Below are 15,127 nucleotides of genomic sequence, written 5' to 3' on the forward strand. Positions count from 1 at the left end.
CTAATGTGCAACCTGTACTTTGAAATGAAAAAGCAGATGCACTTTCCATGAATAAAAGTCACTGAATAAAGTCTAAATCCTAAAGTGATGCCTATTATTTTGTTATTTTAAAAATTACTTTACTGAGCTACATCATCTTTCTAGTTACCAGCATGCTGGAAATGGCAAACATTTGGACACATCTGTGGGCAAAAAGCAGGAAAAAAGTATGTACACCGAAAATTTGGACTTTACACGTTATATAAGTATATAAATACTTAATAGTCTATGAAATTTCTCCAAAATAAATTCACAGTTGCAGATTCATGGAATTCTTTGGGTTGGGAGAGACTTTAGAGATTGTCTAATTCCAAACTCCTTCCATGATCAGGGACACCTTCCCATATACCACATTGCCCAAAGCCCCATCCAGTCTGGTCTTGAGAACTTCCAGAGATGGACCATCCAGAGCTTCCCAGGGAAACCTGTGCCAGTGCCTCACCACCTCATAGCAAAGAGTGTCAAACCTAAATTTAAAGACAAACCTGCTCCCTATTGTCCTTTCACTGCATGCCTTCCAAAAAGTCCCTCTCCAGCTCTCTTGTAGGCCCCTTTTAGGTACTAGAAGGCAAATGGAAGATATCTGTATTCTCTTCTTCTCCAGGCTGAACAACACTGAGTCTTTCAATCTATAGGTGAGGTGTTCCCTTATCCACCAATGCAATAATCCAGTTTTAGGCAGTCATCAAATTCTTCAAGCACAATTTGCTCTTAGTGAAGCCATGCTAGTGTCATACACGACCCCCTTATTTTCCATGGGCCTTAGCAATTGTACTCCTGTGCATGGCAAGGTCTGCAGGAGTTTCCCAGGCAGATTTCTGCCTTTCCTGGTTGCAAAGTTTGTGCAATGTTTCTGAACAACCTCCACCACTGCACAAACACAGGGCCTGCTTGCCTCTCAAACACAAAATCAGGGGTTTGAAGAGCACCTGTGTGCTGGCAGGAGTGGTGGGTTGTTTCCTTTACTGTCCGTTCATCATCTTGATTTTTGGATCACTGACTTGAGGTGGCATGCACTTTACCATTCCTGAGATCATTCAGATCCACCCTTCCCAGGAAGGGAGCTCAGCTGCCAGCCTTGCCCTCAGCAAGTTGGAGTCACTATATATATTTTTTTTTAAATTTTTTTTTTTCAGCATTGCATCTTAAAAAGGCAGTAACTGGTTGCAATAGATGACGCCTCCTAAAAATGCTAATATCAAATAAAGGACATCTCAGTGATTAATTTTTGTCCTAACACTCATAATTCATGGAATAAGAAGACATAATATTAGACAGGCTATTTTATGTGCTTATTAAACTGTTATGGTCATTCAATCAGGCTGGCCCCTTTCTGCATTTTAAAGAAAAAAAAGTGGAAATAAAACCACTTAGCATTTTCTGCATGAATAAAAGTTTCAGAACAGAAGTCTAACTTCAGAGGCACTACTCAGGCATGTGTAAAGCTCTGTCTCTGTTTAGTATAAAGAAACCTCAGGTTTATTAATCTTTCCATAAGTGACATATTAAAAACAATTAAAAGCCTGAAATACTAAAAGATATATTAAAGATTTTTTAAAAGGAAGACTAATATATCATAGCAAGTCATAGTATATCTGTGTTAAAATGTGCAAATGGATTATGCCATGTTATTTCTTGCATTTTAAAATGCAAAAATTTTTCTCAGTACAGAACATTACAGTACATCTCAGACACCTAATCTACATGGAGGCTCTACAAAATCTGAGAGGAGCTCAGTTGGTCAGAGCATGGTGCTAATAAAGCCACAGTTGTGAATTTAATCACTTTATGAGCCATTCACTTAAGAGCTGGACTCAGTGATCCTTGTGGGTCCCTTCCAACTCAGAATCTTCTGTGATCATTTGCCATTCTGTCCTTTCTTTGTATTTAAAATCTTGCTTTGGCAGAGAAAATGGTCTGAATAGAAATGGAAACACATACTATATCATGATCTGTACAAAAAATAACTTAAGAAAGTGATACAAAGATAGCAAGCTGGCAAGTTTTGTTTGTTGGTCATGTTTGAACTAGTTCTAACTTTTGTCTTACAGCTGTTGGGAGCTATTTTTATTTTTGTCAGTGCTTCACATTAAATCCAGATCCCCATTCAGAATGCTGAATGAAGAATCTACCTTTTGAAAAACTTCTCTCTTCATGTAATAAAAATTTTCACTATTCCATAATTACTTCCTATTCCTCACATGTGTGCCACTGGACCACCTCTAATCAGTGTTTTCTGCATTTTCCTCATTGATGGAAAAACTGAACTTCTGTGGCCCATGAGGCATCTACCCACAAAGGGAATGTATCTACTTGAAGTCTTGAAATGTAACTCATATTAAAAGACTTATCCTGCATATTCAGTATTTGGAATAAATTCTGAAACATATTTTTCAGATATTAGGGCAATTGACCAAAGCAGATATTAATATGTTTTTCTCTACATATTCAAAATATTATAAGGGAAGTATTTCAGAAAATTGATAGCTTATTTTACACATGGAGAGAAAAATCTTGCAATTTGTTTATAGCAATGATTCAGAATTTCATCAGACTATCTTGCAGTGACAGTGCTGAAGGTGAGTAAAGAAAAGGAAATGTCTTTTGCTGGCATCTGCTCTGCTATGAGTTTGCCAAAACCACAGATATAAGCCCTTCAATTTTTTTTTTTCATTTTGAACAAAGAGCACAAAAGAGATTAAATTCATAGGAAAGAAATCCTTAATCACATTTTGACTTATTCCTGTAGCAACCACCAATGTTTTAGTAGACAAAAGCCTGCAATCACAGTTTTCTAGTGGATTCTTCACTATGACTAGATGAATTAATCATGTAACTTGGAGAGAGTCGCTTTGAAAAATAAAGTCTTGCTCAGTTTTTGTACAAATTTCACCTCAGGTTTTACATTCAAATTTGATTACTTGAGAATGTCCTCACAGAATAGTTTTGATTCAAATTGCAATATTTTGATTGTCACTAAAATTGCTCTTGTCATGATGATTTCAAAGACCTTTACCTTTTGTCCAGCCACGTATGGGAGCTGTTGCTGTTTTCAGATCTGTGCTGTAATTCTGCAGCTGTTGCTGAACAGTACTCATTCGTGCAACTAGTCATATTGACTGCATTGTCAATGGTCACTTATAATCTCTATGAAGTAAACATTTGCAGGTCAGGGTTGTATAAACAGTCCCTCCAGTCCCTCCTGGTGTCTGCTGAAGCGTTGGAAGAGCAAACCAGGATGGCTGCAGCCTTAAACCTAAGACCATTTCTGTAGAGTGACAGCAAACAAGGCACAGGCATTGCTCAGTGCCACTGCAGCCAGACAGGAAGGATTTGCTCCCCTCAGAAAAGAAGACAGGTACCCTTACCCAAAACATTTGGAGATATGGTGGGGAGGCTCTGTAAGGGAATGAAAACAATTACAGCCTTGGAGAAACTGCTTATTGATCCTCTAAACTCAGGAGAGAATGAACCATCCTCTGAACCACAGCAAGATCCAGGGCAGCAAGCTAAGAGTTAGAGTGATCAGAGACCTGGGGTTTGAGTCTTTCCCTGCCTCTTTTTCGGTTTGAACAGGAGGTGTACCTTGAGAAGCAGCAAAGCTGTCTTCCTCAGGTTACTGTGCTATTGCTCCTTTTCAAAGAAAGCAGACACATTTAAAAAGATGTAGAAGCAATCCAAATCAAAAAAGAAAAATTTCATTACAGTCTTCACCATGATCTGGGAAACTGAGTCACATCATTTAGGAAAAGAAAGAAAGGCATTGCTACACAGTCCTGTGCAAAGAAAATGTGTTCACTGAACCCTAATACTGACTGAAATTATATTAGAATTAGAGAGCATCCTAAAAATAAAGATGCGAAAGCAAACAAAGAAACAAAGCTTAGCATATCAACAGTTCTAATTGTGAATTGATTAGATCTGTAAGAGGTGAAGACACTTGGCTTTATTTCTGACAGCAGTTTTATATTTCCAATGGCACACTGATAAAATTTTATCCTTAGCAAAAGAATTATAAAGACATCTGCCTTTTATTTAGTCCACCACACAAAATATTTTCATCTACAAAAGTACCAGCCCATTTAAGCATATTTTTTGTTATTTATTTCTAGCTTTTAATGATGAAAACACACTTCTGCTAATTGGCAACATTTTGCAAGAAAGATTCTTTCATCAGTGTTTATCATGTCTCCTTAAACAAAAAGATGTCCCAGTGCCTAACATTTATTTTGGATGTTTATACAAAATAATAGTGAAATCAGTTTAAATGTTCTAAATAAATAACTATTTCAAGCAACCATTAAATATTAAGTTACTAAGTACTAAAATTGCTGAAGTATTTGTTTCTCTGCATTGGAGAGGCTCAGATATTATGCACCATACAAGAAGTCTGAACAGTAACAGTCATAGAAAGCCTGCTCTTGACCTTTCCAGAGAAGTCAACAATGTATTGGTTTATAAACTTTCTGGAGTGAATGCTGCCTGACTTAATAGGCTGCAATGGGAAAAACAAGCCTGAAAGCAGTATTGATAAGAAACCACACAGCAAACTTCAGGGAGGCAATTGCAGGGCAATGGCACAAGTCCAAGCCACAGGACTCGGCTGTTCTGCTGGCCGGGAACAAGATGATCGAGGAGATAGATACCCTGCAGCTTTTCCTAGGAGAGGAGCCAGCCAACAAATGGCCCACATGCAAGGGAGGGGAACCTGAGAAAGAACAGCACCCCCACAAAAGAAAGCTCCTCCAGTGGACCTTCTTGACGATTTTAAGTCACCCTTTTTTGCTGAAGTAGCTTGTTACTTCCTAAGAAGTGTTTTTTCTTAATAGATGGCTCACTTGTGACAGTGCACCATTAGAGCACGAGAGGAGAGAGACAAAGAGATGTTGCTCAGCAGTGTTCTGGGAATTCTCACCTCGACTGCAGGAGAAAGCTAGAGCTGTGGCCACTTAAGGGGGATAGAGCATCTGTGAAAAAAAGTGTAGGTGGTTCCAGGTTATGTGTGAGATGTGAAAGGTGGCACAGAGCAGAAAGTGCCACAAAATGCCACTCTGACCAGAGGTACTACCTTTTTGCCACCTTATTGCATGGGGTCCATACTGTTGTCTCCTTATCACAAAAGTTTCATACCTTCTTGGTGTTTCTTGTGGGCACCTCCTCAGACCACTAACTCTTTCTTCTTCACAAAACAGCAACTGACTCCAATTCCCTTCTCACCCAGCCACCCCACTCTTTTATAGCACTCTTCTTCTCATTGCTTACAGCTGTGGCCTGGTAAAGTCAGGCCTGTTCCTAATCTTTGATAATTGGCCCAGCCACAACTCCTTAGGGGTAAGATTACTTTCTACACTATCTTTATTTTCTTATATTCTATCCCCCTACACTACCTCTTTTTAATAAAGTAATAAATGGGAATTTATGTATCTAAGCAAATTGTACCTTAGCATTAAGTACTAATGACAAAAAATGCCATTTGAAGTAGAAATTCTGAAATGAAGTACTGGAATCTTCTTGAAGGCCTCAAGAACTGTAAAGATGAAAAGAACAAAATCAATAGATAAAATGTATTTTTTATGCCTTACTTTTTTAAAGTGGGATGAGAACAAGCCTGAATCAAAATAGGAACATATGATGCAGAAATCCAAGACACTACCATCTGAAACTGGATGTGTTTGATATGTTTTTCTTAAAATATTATTTAGAATAATTAATAAAGCTGTCTTTCAACAGAAATTGTGCCCTAAAAAGAATTTCTAAAGTAATTTTTATGGTATTGAATTAGAAGACTGTGCCCCAAACAGGATAAATAATTTTTTTCTTTTTTCTAATGAACATTTTTTTAATTTCTTTTTCTGGTCAAAAACACACATTAACTCAGGATGAAGAATAAACATACCAAAATATAAATGTTCAGGAATAAGGACAATTCTCAAAAATTCAAGGAATCATGCTGCTTCTCTGGCTGCCTTTCGCTGGTAGCCGAGTATATTATCCTTTTTGCGGCGACAGGAGACCCATTTGCAACTTCTTCTGTTCTTGTGAAGGAAGTTTTTAAACTATTTTGTTATTTCAGCTCTCTGTGTGTGAAATTCTTTATTGAAAATGTCTCAAGAGATTAAAGCACAGACTACTCACAAGAGTTTATTTGATCTTAGGCATTTTACTGATTTGTTTGCTTTGTTGCCACAGAATCACTGAATACTCTGATTTGGAAGATTTGAGGCTGACTTGAATTTTTTTCATTCTTGCAACAACTGAAATAAAGATATATAGAGATTTATATGGAGAAATTCCTGCAGAGAACAATGTTCAGAAATTTTCTGTTTGGTGGAGTCTTTCCATTGTCACCAACTGCTGTGGTGACAATGCCTCTCTTTTGGGTAAAGGATTGAAAAGGGTAGCTATGGCTAACAGAATTTTTTTTTCTTATTATTCCTAATATTTCACTGGGAACTGCAGAAGCTACTAAGAACAATTTCACAGTGGAATTGCATCGATACCTCAACAAGTTATGTGAAAAATAAGTGGTTTGATCATTTCATAGGAACTTATTAATCATGCTGAAATGTGCATGTACCACCTGTCACGACGTAGCAAGTCTGAGAGAGCAGGGTATGTGATCCTGCTACCACAAAAACTCCATACATATAAGTAAAGCTCATATTCACATAAATTAATGCATTTCCTGACCAAACTAGACAGCTCAATGCTTTTTTTCTGTAGAGGTGTCCTCAGTGAATATTGCGTGTTTTGGTGAGATATCACTGGCTGATTAGTTGCTGGTTCATTTGCAGTGTTAATTATGTGAACAGCGTCGCTCTCTCCACAATGGATGGGAAGTTGGTGACAGCAAACCCTTTTCCAGAGATGGAACCAGTTCCCCACAGAACTGATTTTCTCTTCTGTGGTGCATTCACTAAACTGAACCCATCTAATGGTTTCTGATAATTGCACTAAAAAGGTTTCAAAACAAAAAGGCAAAAATCTAACGGGACTTTATCTGCTCTTCATCATTGTTTTTTGTTTTTATGGTTTGTCTTGGAATCATAAAAATAACTCTGACATAAAAGCTTAATGCAGACAACAGCAGCAGCAACAAAAGAAACAAAATGCTCTCAGGCTAACAAAACAACTTATTTTTCTTACCAGGACCAGGTGTAAGCTAGTGACAATACAAAACTAAGGATTTATCAGTGTGATCAACCACCTTTGAACAGACGTCCAAAATGTTTTAATTGTAGTTAACTGTGCTGTAATAAGCAGCTGGTCCCGGCAATGCCTCTAAGGTCCCAGTCCAGCCTTATTTTCTGTGATCTCTAGAAACTGAAAACAAGAAAATGTTTAACAAAGTTCAGCACATTCTGTGTCAAAATAGTTTTATTTTAGTATGTTCTTAAGATGTTCAGATATGGTGTGGTGAAGAAAAAGACCACTGTGACATCTGCATCATCCCACATTGCTCTCTTGAAAAGCATAATCTCAGAAGTAGAGCCCAACATCTATTTCTCACCCACCAGAGGCTCATTTCAGCTTCTCTCTTTCCTGTTCACTGTTTAGCCAAATATTTCTGGCACTGATAGGGGGTCAAAAGTACTTCCATTTTCAATGTCCATCAGCTGAGTGAAGACGTAGAGCAGGGCTCACCTTGGGTAAATACAGACTCTGTGCATCAGAAATTTTAGCAAAGGGAACAGTCACCTGTTTGACTCTGGGGATGGATTGCTATAGACATGCTTTGCAAAAAGTTAGATAGATGGCATGCTTTATGCTAGTCATGACCTTGGCATCATTGTTCACCCAAATTAAGAAAGGATTAATCCTTGTCTTCGATGTTTCATGCAAGCAGTGATAAAAAGCTGCAGCAAACAAAGTCAGTAAAGTCACATTACTAAAGCTGGGGTAGAATAAATTATAAGCAGTAGAGATCAGAACACATTGCTAATTTTGTATGCAACTTGGCAAAGAAGATTTTTATCAGAATAGTAATAGAACAGATTTGTCCCTTCCAGTATCACCAGGTAGTAAGCCAAAACTTTTCAAATTTTCAATTAAAAAGGACTGTGCTTCACTTCAGACAAGCTATTTCAATGAGCTCTCTCCACATAATCAGTTCTACAGCTGAGATGTCAGAGGACCCTTGCAAATGTAAATATGCAGGAGAAAGGTTTTCCTGTGGCCAGAGTTCAAGCTTTGGTGAAACTGAAGGGGGCCAAAGTTTTCTTGAAATGTCACCTGGCAGTCCTTAGCTTGCATGGGCTGGATGCCTGTTAGAGCACAATCCTTGTATTTCCATGGAATGCTACAGGGTACTCTTTCACCATTTTTCAAAAATCAGTGGTTAGAAATATTTTTTTCTCACATATTAGTAACACAAAAATGCCTGTCATGCATGTTCCTGCATAAAACATGTTTAAAAGGTAAATGAATGGAGTAAACAGCATGACATTTATCTAACTACCCTGTATGAAAGGTTAATTCTACAATAACGACAAGTTAAGACACCCTCCAATGTTGTCAAAGACAGATATAGCTATAAGTAAACTCATTTTGTGAAGCAAGCTACGTCAAATGCACAAAGTCACCTGGTACAAATGGTAGCTTTGCCATCCTGCAGTAGTGTGCTTTGATTCAATTAAGCCAAATAATATACTTTCCCCCCACACACACTTATATCTAGGACTTTTGGCAGCCTTTGCAACACCAGAGTTAGGAGTGTCACCTTCACCTATGCCTGTGTACATACTCTTGCACACAGTCATGTATACACACATTACATGTGCATATATTTGTTGCTAAGGAACCTTTTTTCTTTCTTTTCTTCTTTCTCAGCATCAGATTGTGCTCAAGGGCTGGTGAAAGGCAGAAGTTCCAATCCCATGTATTTTTCCATCTCTCAGTATTACTTTTTTTCATCACTTAAGAGTTCCTTTTGCTTTTTCTAGTGCACATTTTCCCAGAGATTCAGTGCCAGTTTGCTTCAAATACAGGAGCTTTATTTCTCCTGTGGGTACTTACAAGCTCTTTGAGAGCATTTCTGTCTAGTGGTATTATGACATTACCAGCAAACTCATTGATACAGCTGATTTATTCCCTCTGTGCACTCTCTTTCCCCTTAAAATTGCTCCAGCTTCCGATCTATTCACAATTAAAAAGGGATGTTTTTCATAGTATTTCAAATGAACATCAGTGAAATGTTGCTTTTAGCCCTCAAAAGGAAAATAATTAGTAAAAAAATGCCCAAACAAACAACTGTTACCACTATATAGTATAGTTCCAAAGTTGCAAGCTGAAACAGGAGTCATCTACTTACAGAAAATTATAGAAGGCAAAAAATTATTTTGTTGTTTCAGATTATCTGATATGGAAAAATTTCAGCAGAAAGTGGTTTTTATCAGTGCCAGGTCTGTTACCACAGACAGGTAAAAGAAACAGGATTTGCAGACAATTGTTTTAACAAAAAAAATCATGGATTGTGGCTAATTAATACTATGATTTTTAGATGTCCCACACCTGAATGAACTTTTGATTATCTCCTTTGTCTCTGAAATCAATACAAATGTCTTAGTAGTGGGTAATATATTCCTTTATTTATCTCAGTAGCAGTTCCTCCATGTTGCCTGAAATAACACCTCAGGACTCCTTGGTCAGCAGTAGCAGATACTTTTCCAGGCCTTTTAGAAAAGTAGAGGGATCATGAGATCTTTCTTTCTACTGAGTAAATAACAGTGCCACATCACTAACAGAGCAGTTGATCGTGTCTAAATAATAGTAACATTTTATTACAGTGCTCAAAATTCAGAGATAGTAGATATGTCCCTAGGACCTCTAAAGTGGATATGTCTTGCCATGCTTTTCTCAAGCCTGTAATATTTTTTAAAAGACACTCTTAAATGCCTAAATTCTACTCTCAGCAAAGCAGTTACCCAACACTGATTTAATTTGTAGCAATTCTGATTTCTACATAAACTTCTGTTTGTTTCCTTCTAGGCATTGAATCTGTATGGTTTCTTAGAGAAAGAAATACATGAAAAATATTGATAAAACACTTAAAATGTTCTGACCCTGCCTTAAGTTGAATCGTGTTCCTGCTTTGCCAATAATTTTACTAATCTCTTAACTTTTCTGAAAGAATACAATAGCCTTCCTGAAAAGTCTAAAACTAAAATGTATGGTAATAAAGTGATGCATTTTTTAAGTTGTTGAGGAACTGAGATGTTTCCAAGCTTTTTTTTTTCTCTTCTTCTGTCTTAGCATCAGATTGATCGGCCACTGTCTTTGTAAAGTCTTCTTCATTCTCCTCAGTCCAAGGATGTATTTCAGAAGGCTCAGAGAGTAATAGAGACCACTTTGATACTTACAAAACCAGGGGCACAGAAGGTAAAGTCTTATGATCCACAAAAGGGAGCCCTGAGCATATCTGATTACTCCAGAGTAGCAATTTATATTTATAGCAATAATATTCCCATTTTGCCTTTCTCTAAGTTTGTTTGTTTCTATTTCTTTTTTCCTTTTTTTTTTTTTTTTTTTGGTCCTTTGTGATTTTTTTTTGACAGTAGAAAAAGTGGGTGTGCTTTACAGTAAGTGTGGCAATCTGTCTACAGAAGTTCTGTCAGTCCATGATGGACTGAGAAAAAGTGAGGTATGGTGTGCACTTAATTAGGGTGAAAAATAAGTTGACAGCTTGCTCAGAATCCCAAGTGCTGAGTATTCTTCATTCTGAGAACAGAATACACTGCGCCACTTGTAAAGGCAAGTAATTTGTGTACTTTGTCCTTTATAATTTGGATGCACCAGTGCACCAGTGATTTTAGACACCTTAAAACAAGTTTTCATCTGAGTTACTCCTGATTTTAATGCTCACCCAAATCACCAGTTACATGCATAGCACAATTCAACCACAGGCAGCACTTCCCAGGTGCTTCTTTTTTTTGCAAGTCTATTTCTGGTTGAGAGGAAGCAGGGTTTTGAATGAGATTGGACTGCAACTCTTGCTCTGAATTATGTTTACTTATTTCTCTCAATTCCCAGCTTTGTTGTGAACAATTCTGTACTGAAGGCTTTTAAGTCATAGATAGTGGTCTCAATGCAACTGAAATTCACCGGTAGCTGGAGAACATGCTTTTCCCACAAACTGACTTGTAAAATAGTGATTTAATTAGAAATAGGTATAGTGGCATTTAAGGCATAGACTTATTTGTGCTGTGTATGCCAGGTCTAGTGTTGTGAGCAAAGAACTGGAAAATACTGGATTGACCAGAAAAGTTGATTTCAGACAGAAATATTTCAAATAATACACCTTAATAATACATGAATTTTTGGGACCCCAATATAAGAAAGACCCAAACTCAATAAGCTCAGGATAGTTGAGAGCTGGAGCATATTTTTTCTGTGAGGAGAGGATGAAGGAGTTGGGCTCGTTCTTCCTCAAGAAAAGTGAATTGGGGGAATTTAGGATCCCTCCAGTACTGAGAGGATGAAGCCAGGCCCTCTGCAGTGGAGCAAGGGACAGCAAGAGGCAGTGGGCACAGGCTCACTGAATTGATGTTCAGAATATACTAAGTTAAACTGAGAAGCTTTTTCTGCCTCATGGAGATGGTCAACCAAAGAGATTGTGTTTTCTGCCTCATGGAGATGGTCAACCAAAGAGATTGTGCAGTCTCCAGAGACGCCCAAAGCTCAGTAACATAAAAACACGGAGCAACCTGGTTTGATCCCAGCTGAAGGTTGTATTAGAGACCTCCTGAGGTCCCTTCCAGCCCAGATTATTCCAGAATTCTATAATCCTCCAGTCAGTGAATAAGCACCTTATTACTCTCATCAGTTCTCTTTATTAAGTGAACAGATCTCATCTCTAATACACCACATACTCAGGTATGTAAATACAGTTTTCAGAAAGGTCTGGAAGGGTAAGTCCTAACATTTTCCCATGTGCATTTCTAGGTACCTTACTTTCCTAAAAACAACCCTCAGAGATTAGACCTTAGTGTCTGGAAGTCACATGTTGCTTAGGAAGCTAACTGCCACGTGCTTTGATATTTCTATTTTCCACTGAACTCTGGAGTGCTAGTTTACATAATGGAATGACAAGGGACCAACGTCATTGCTATACCAGAGTTCTGTGGAAGTGTTTGGAGATGTGCGGTTTTTTTTCCTTCACCTCAGCTCTTTATCAGGCCAGTGCACTGACAGTCCAGAAGCAATTTGCTATGAAGTCTCACTGATGGTATTCCTGCCCAGGTGACACCACTGGCACATGTCTACACTGTAAGTGCCTGATAAAACAATTCCTCTGTTGCAAGAGCACACACTCCTGTACTGACAAAGGAGGTGGAGAGGAAACTGTACCTGATCACTTCCTAAGGGAGGTCCTGTGCATTTAAATGTAGGTAAAGATGCTTTTGAGAAGACCTCTTAAAGCACTATTGCTTCACTGACTGCACTAAATTGCCGCCACAAATATTGTTTTACTAAGGAACTAATGTTTAAGCATTGGCTGGATGTCTACATGAGGCAGAGAATATGTGAGCTATAGCTCTCAGTAAATTCAGATGCCAGCTAGCAAAAACTGCTATTCACAGTAGTAGAGACCTTTTCCATTATTTCTCTTGGTAGAGGCAGTAAATATTTGAACCAGGAGTTCTCTCCTCTGGATGTTCATCAAATATAACCTGCACTTTAAAGAAATCCTGGCAGGCAATTGTTAAGGCTCTGATCATCAACTTTTTACTGGAGAGACACTGAGAAAAAAGTCTGTACTGATCAGAGCCTGTACTGATCACTGTCCTTAGAGGAGAAATGACAGAAGCTAATAAAGTTATTGATCTGCACAGGGAGGGTGGCACAATCCAGCTGTCAAAACTGGACTTGATTCTTAGAGAAAATCTGCCATGTCACTTTATGTAGACTTTTTTTCTTCTGTTTTACTTAAAGATCTCTATAAAAGGACACCTCACCTTTTAATTATTTACTTTAAAGTCTTCTTGATTCACCTTTAGTAGAAACACATAGCTCTTAAAAAATAAATGAACTATTATCTTAGACTATAATGAGGCCATCTCCATGGTAATTAATTTCAGAGAGTGGCATTCACCTGGCATATACTATAATTACACTTTAATATTGAGGCTGATCTGAGCAACTAACTGAAATGAATTAATAAAATATATTTTATTAAAGCTAATCAGGCTATTATTGTTATAGTAATTATAATTATTTTTATTATTAAATGGATCTCAAATTCTTTTTAAACAGCATCTTTTTCTGGGAGCAAATACTCAGTTCATTTTCATGTTGTTAAATGTTCTTAAGACCATACTGATGTCAGAGTGGTTTGTTTTTCAGATGAGAAAATCAACCAAAGAAGATAATCTCTAGTTGACTACTATACGTAGTTTTATAAAGTGGTGGTATGTTAATACATAGAAATGATATATAAAGCAGTAACCATAATCATGCTAGCTTTTCAGAGAGCAGATTTATGATATTTCATCTCCACATCAGCAACATAAAACTAAGATGTTTTTCATTGCTGTTTCATTTTCTAAAATCAAAACGAAGCATCTCTTTAGACAAAAATATCCTTTGTTTCATTGATCCTATACTTTTTCAAAGCAGGTGTAATGGACTTTATCTGTTCATCAGGATCTTATCCTGTACTGATTGCATGCAGTTTGTGTTCATATATTTCAATTCACAAAACTGGTCATAGGCCTAATTTCTGTCTCCAAATTCTTTACCCTTTCAGCAATTCTGCATACTACTCCTTATTCTTACTCACTGAAAAAGAAACCAGCCAGCCATGTAGTTCTTACCTTGTTCTCAGTCTAAATCATTATTTCCCAACATGCACACACACACACACACACACACACACACAGAGTTAATTGTGTAATTATACATTCTATATGCACAAATATAAAACCATTTAAATCACACTGCTGTATGCATATAATTGCATTCAGACAATTATTTAGAAGAATGTGTGCATATGCACAGAATAAACTGGAGCTGACATGGGTAATATTTGACAATGCTAAGACATTTATTTATTAAATGTAAACTAAAGATATAAATCTATAAAAAATGTCTTTGCAATTAAAATGAAAATCAAGAAAGATTGTGATTTAGACAATCTGGCATATTAGAACAGTGTTTCAAGCATGTTTGCTCAGGGTTTTCTTCAGATACCTCTTTCCTTCACACACTGAAGGAAAAGTTGATGGCAATGGAAAACTGTGCAAGTGATGTTTTGTTAAATCAGATTTTAGAACCCATAATATGTGTTTCACTCACTACTCTTCCAGAGAAACCGAAAAATGAAATTACTGCTGGTATGGTTCATCATTTCCAAACAAGAGATACACACAGATGTGCTAAAACAAACCAAGGCCTGGGTTATGACTTCTTTGTGACCATTATGATTTCCCTAAATCAACTATGAAGTCCATTACAGTAATTTCTTTAGACTTTTGTTTGTAATACATCTCTGGATCTTTTCAGAAGAAAGCTTAAACTAACCATATTTTTTTGTGTTTAGGCAAACAGGCTCTATTACTGCTTCAGTGTTGCATTTACTTTATGCTGATTTTGCACAGGAATAGTTTTAGCCTGAAAGAAACAATATTAGCTGTAATGTCATTTCCATTCTCTCCAGAGATATGTATATGCTTTGGAAAAAACTAGTTTTTGAAATTCTGCGTACTCTGACAGCCCATAAAGCAAAAATGAACAAGATGAGGCTGGAACTGATTATATTCCAGGCATTTGATAAAAGAAATGGAAATTGTAGATAATTCCTATACAGATACAATATGGGTAATTTTGAATAACCTTTTTATTTCTTTCTACAGCAGTGCTATTTTTCTCATAATATAGTAGTAACTGGAAAACACACTCTTTCTATAATTGCTTTCATACATTTTCATTGCTTTTATTACAGAAACTGCACTTTAATAAAGTTAAGCCAACTGTGAGCTGCTACATATTGTAAATGGTCTGCTCCTATCTTGCTATACTATTTATGGTGCCTTATTCCTTTCTGTTTGTTATCTAGATCTATATGATGAAATCTCTATTAAAATAAAATGGG

The 15,127-nt window shown here is 37.0% G+C and overlaps 1 long non-coding RNA gene across 2 annotated transcripts; it reads right to left on the reverse strand.

The window, feature by feature from the left end:
• Window positions 1-3,963: 3,963 nt before the first annotated feature.
• On the reverse strand, window positions 3,964-5,249 carry LOC135455525 (uncharacterized). 2 transcript variants are annotated; one of them, XR_010442340.1, is made up of 2 exons: window positions 5,170-5,249; window positions 3,964-5,006 (listed from the first exon to the last, which is right to left on the reverse strand). It is a non-coding gene; the product is annotated as an uncharacterized LOC135455525 (long non-coding RNA). The 2 variants fall into 2 exon arrangements; XR_010442339.1 differs by having other exon boundaries at window positions 5,108-5,249.
• Between the last annotated feature and the right edge of the window lie 9,878 nt (window positions 5,250-15,127).

Source organism: Zonotrichia leucophrys, chromosome 1 (assembly GCF_028769735.1).
Source record: "Zonotrichia leucophrys gambelii isolate GWCS_2022_RI chromosome 1, RI_Zleu_2.0, whole genome shotgun sequence".
Classification (NCBI taxonomy): domain Eukaryota; kingdom Metazoa; phylum Chordata; class Aves; order Passeriformes; family Passerellidae; genus Zonotrichia; species Zonotrichia leucophrys.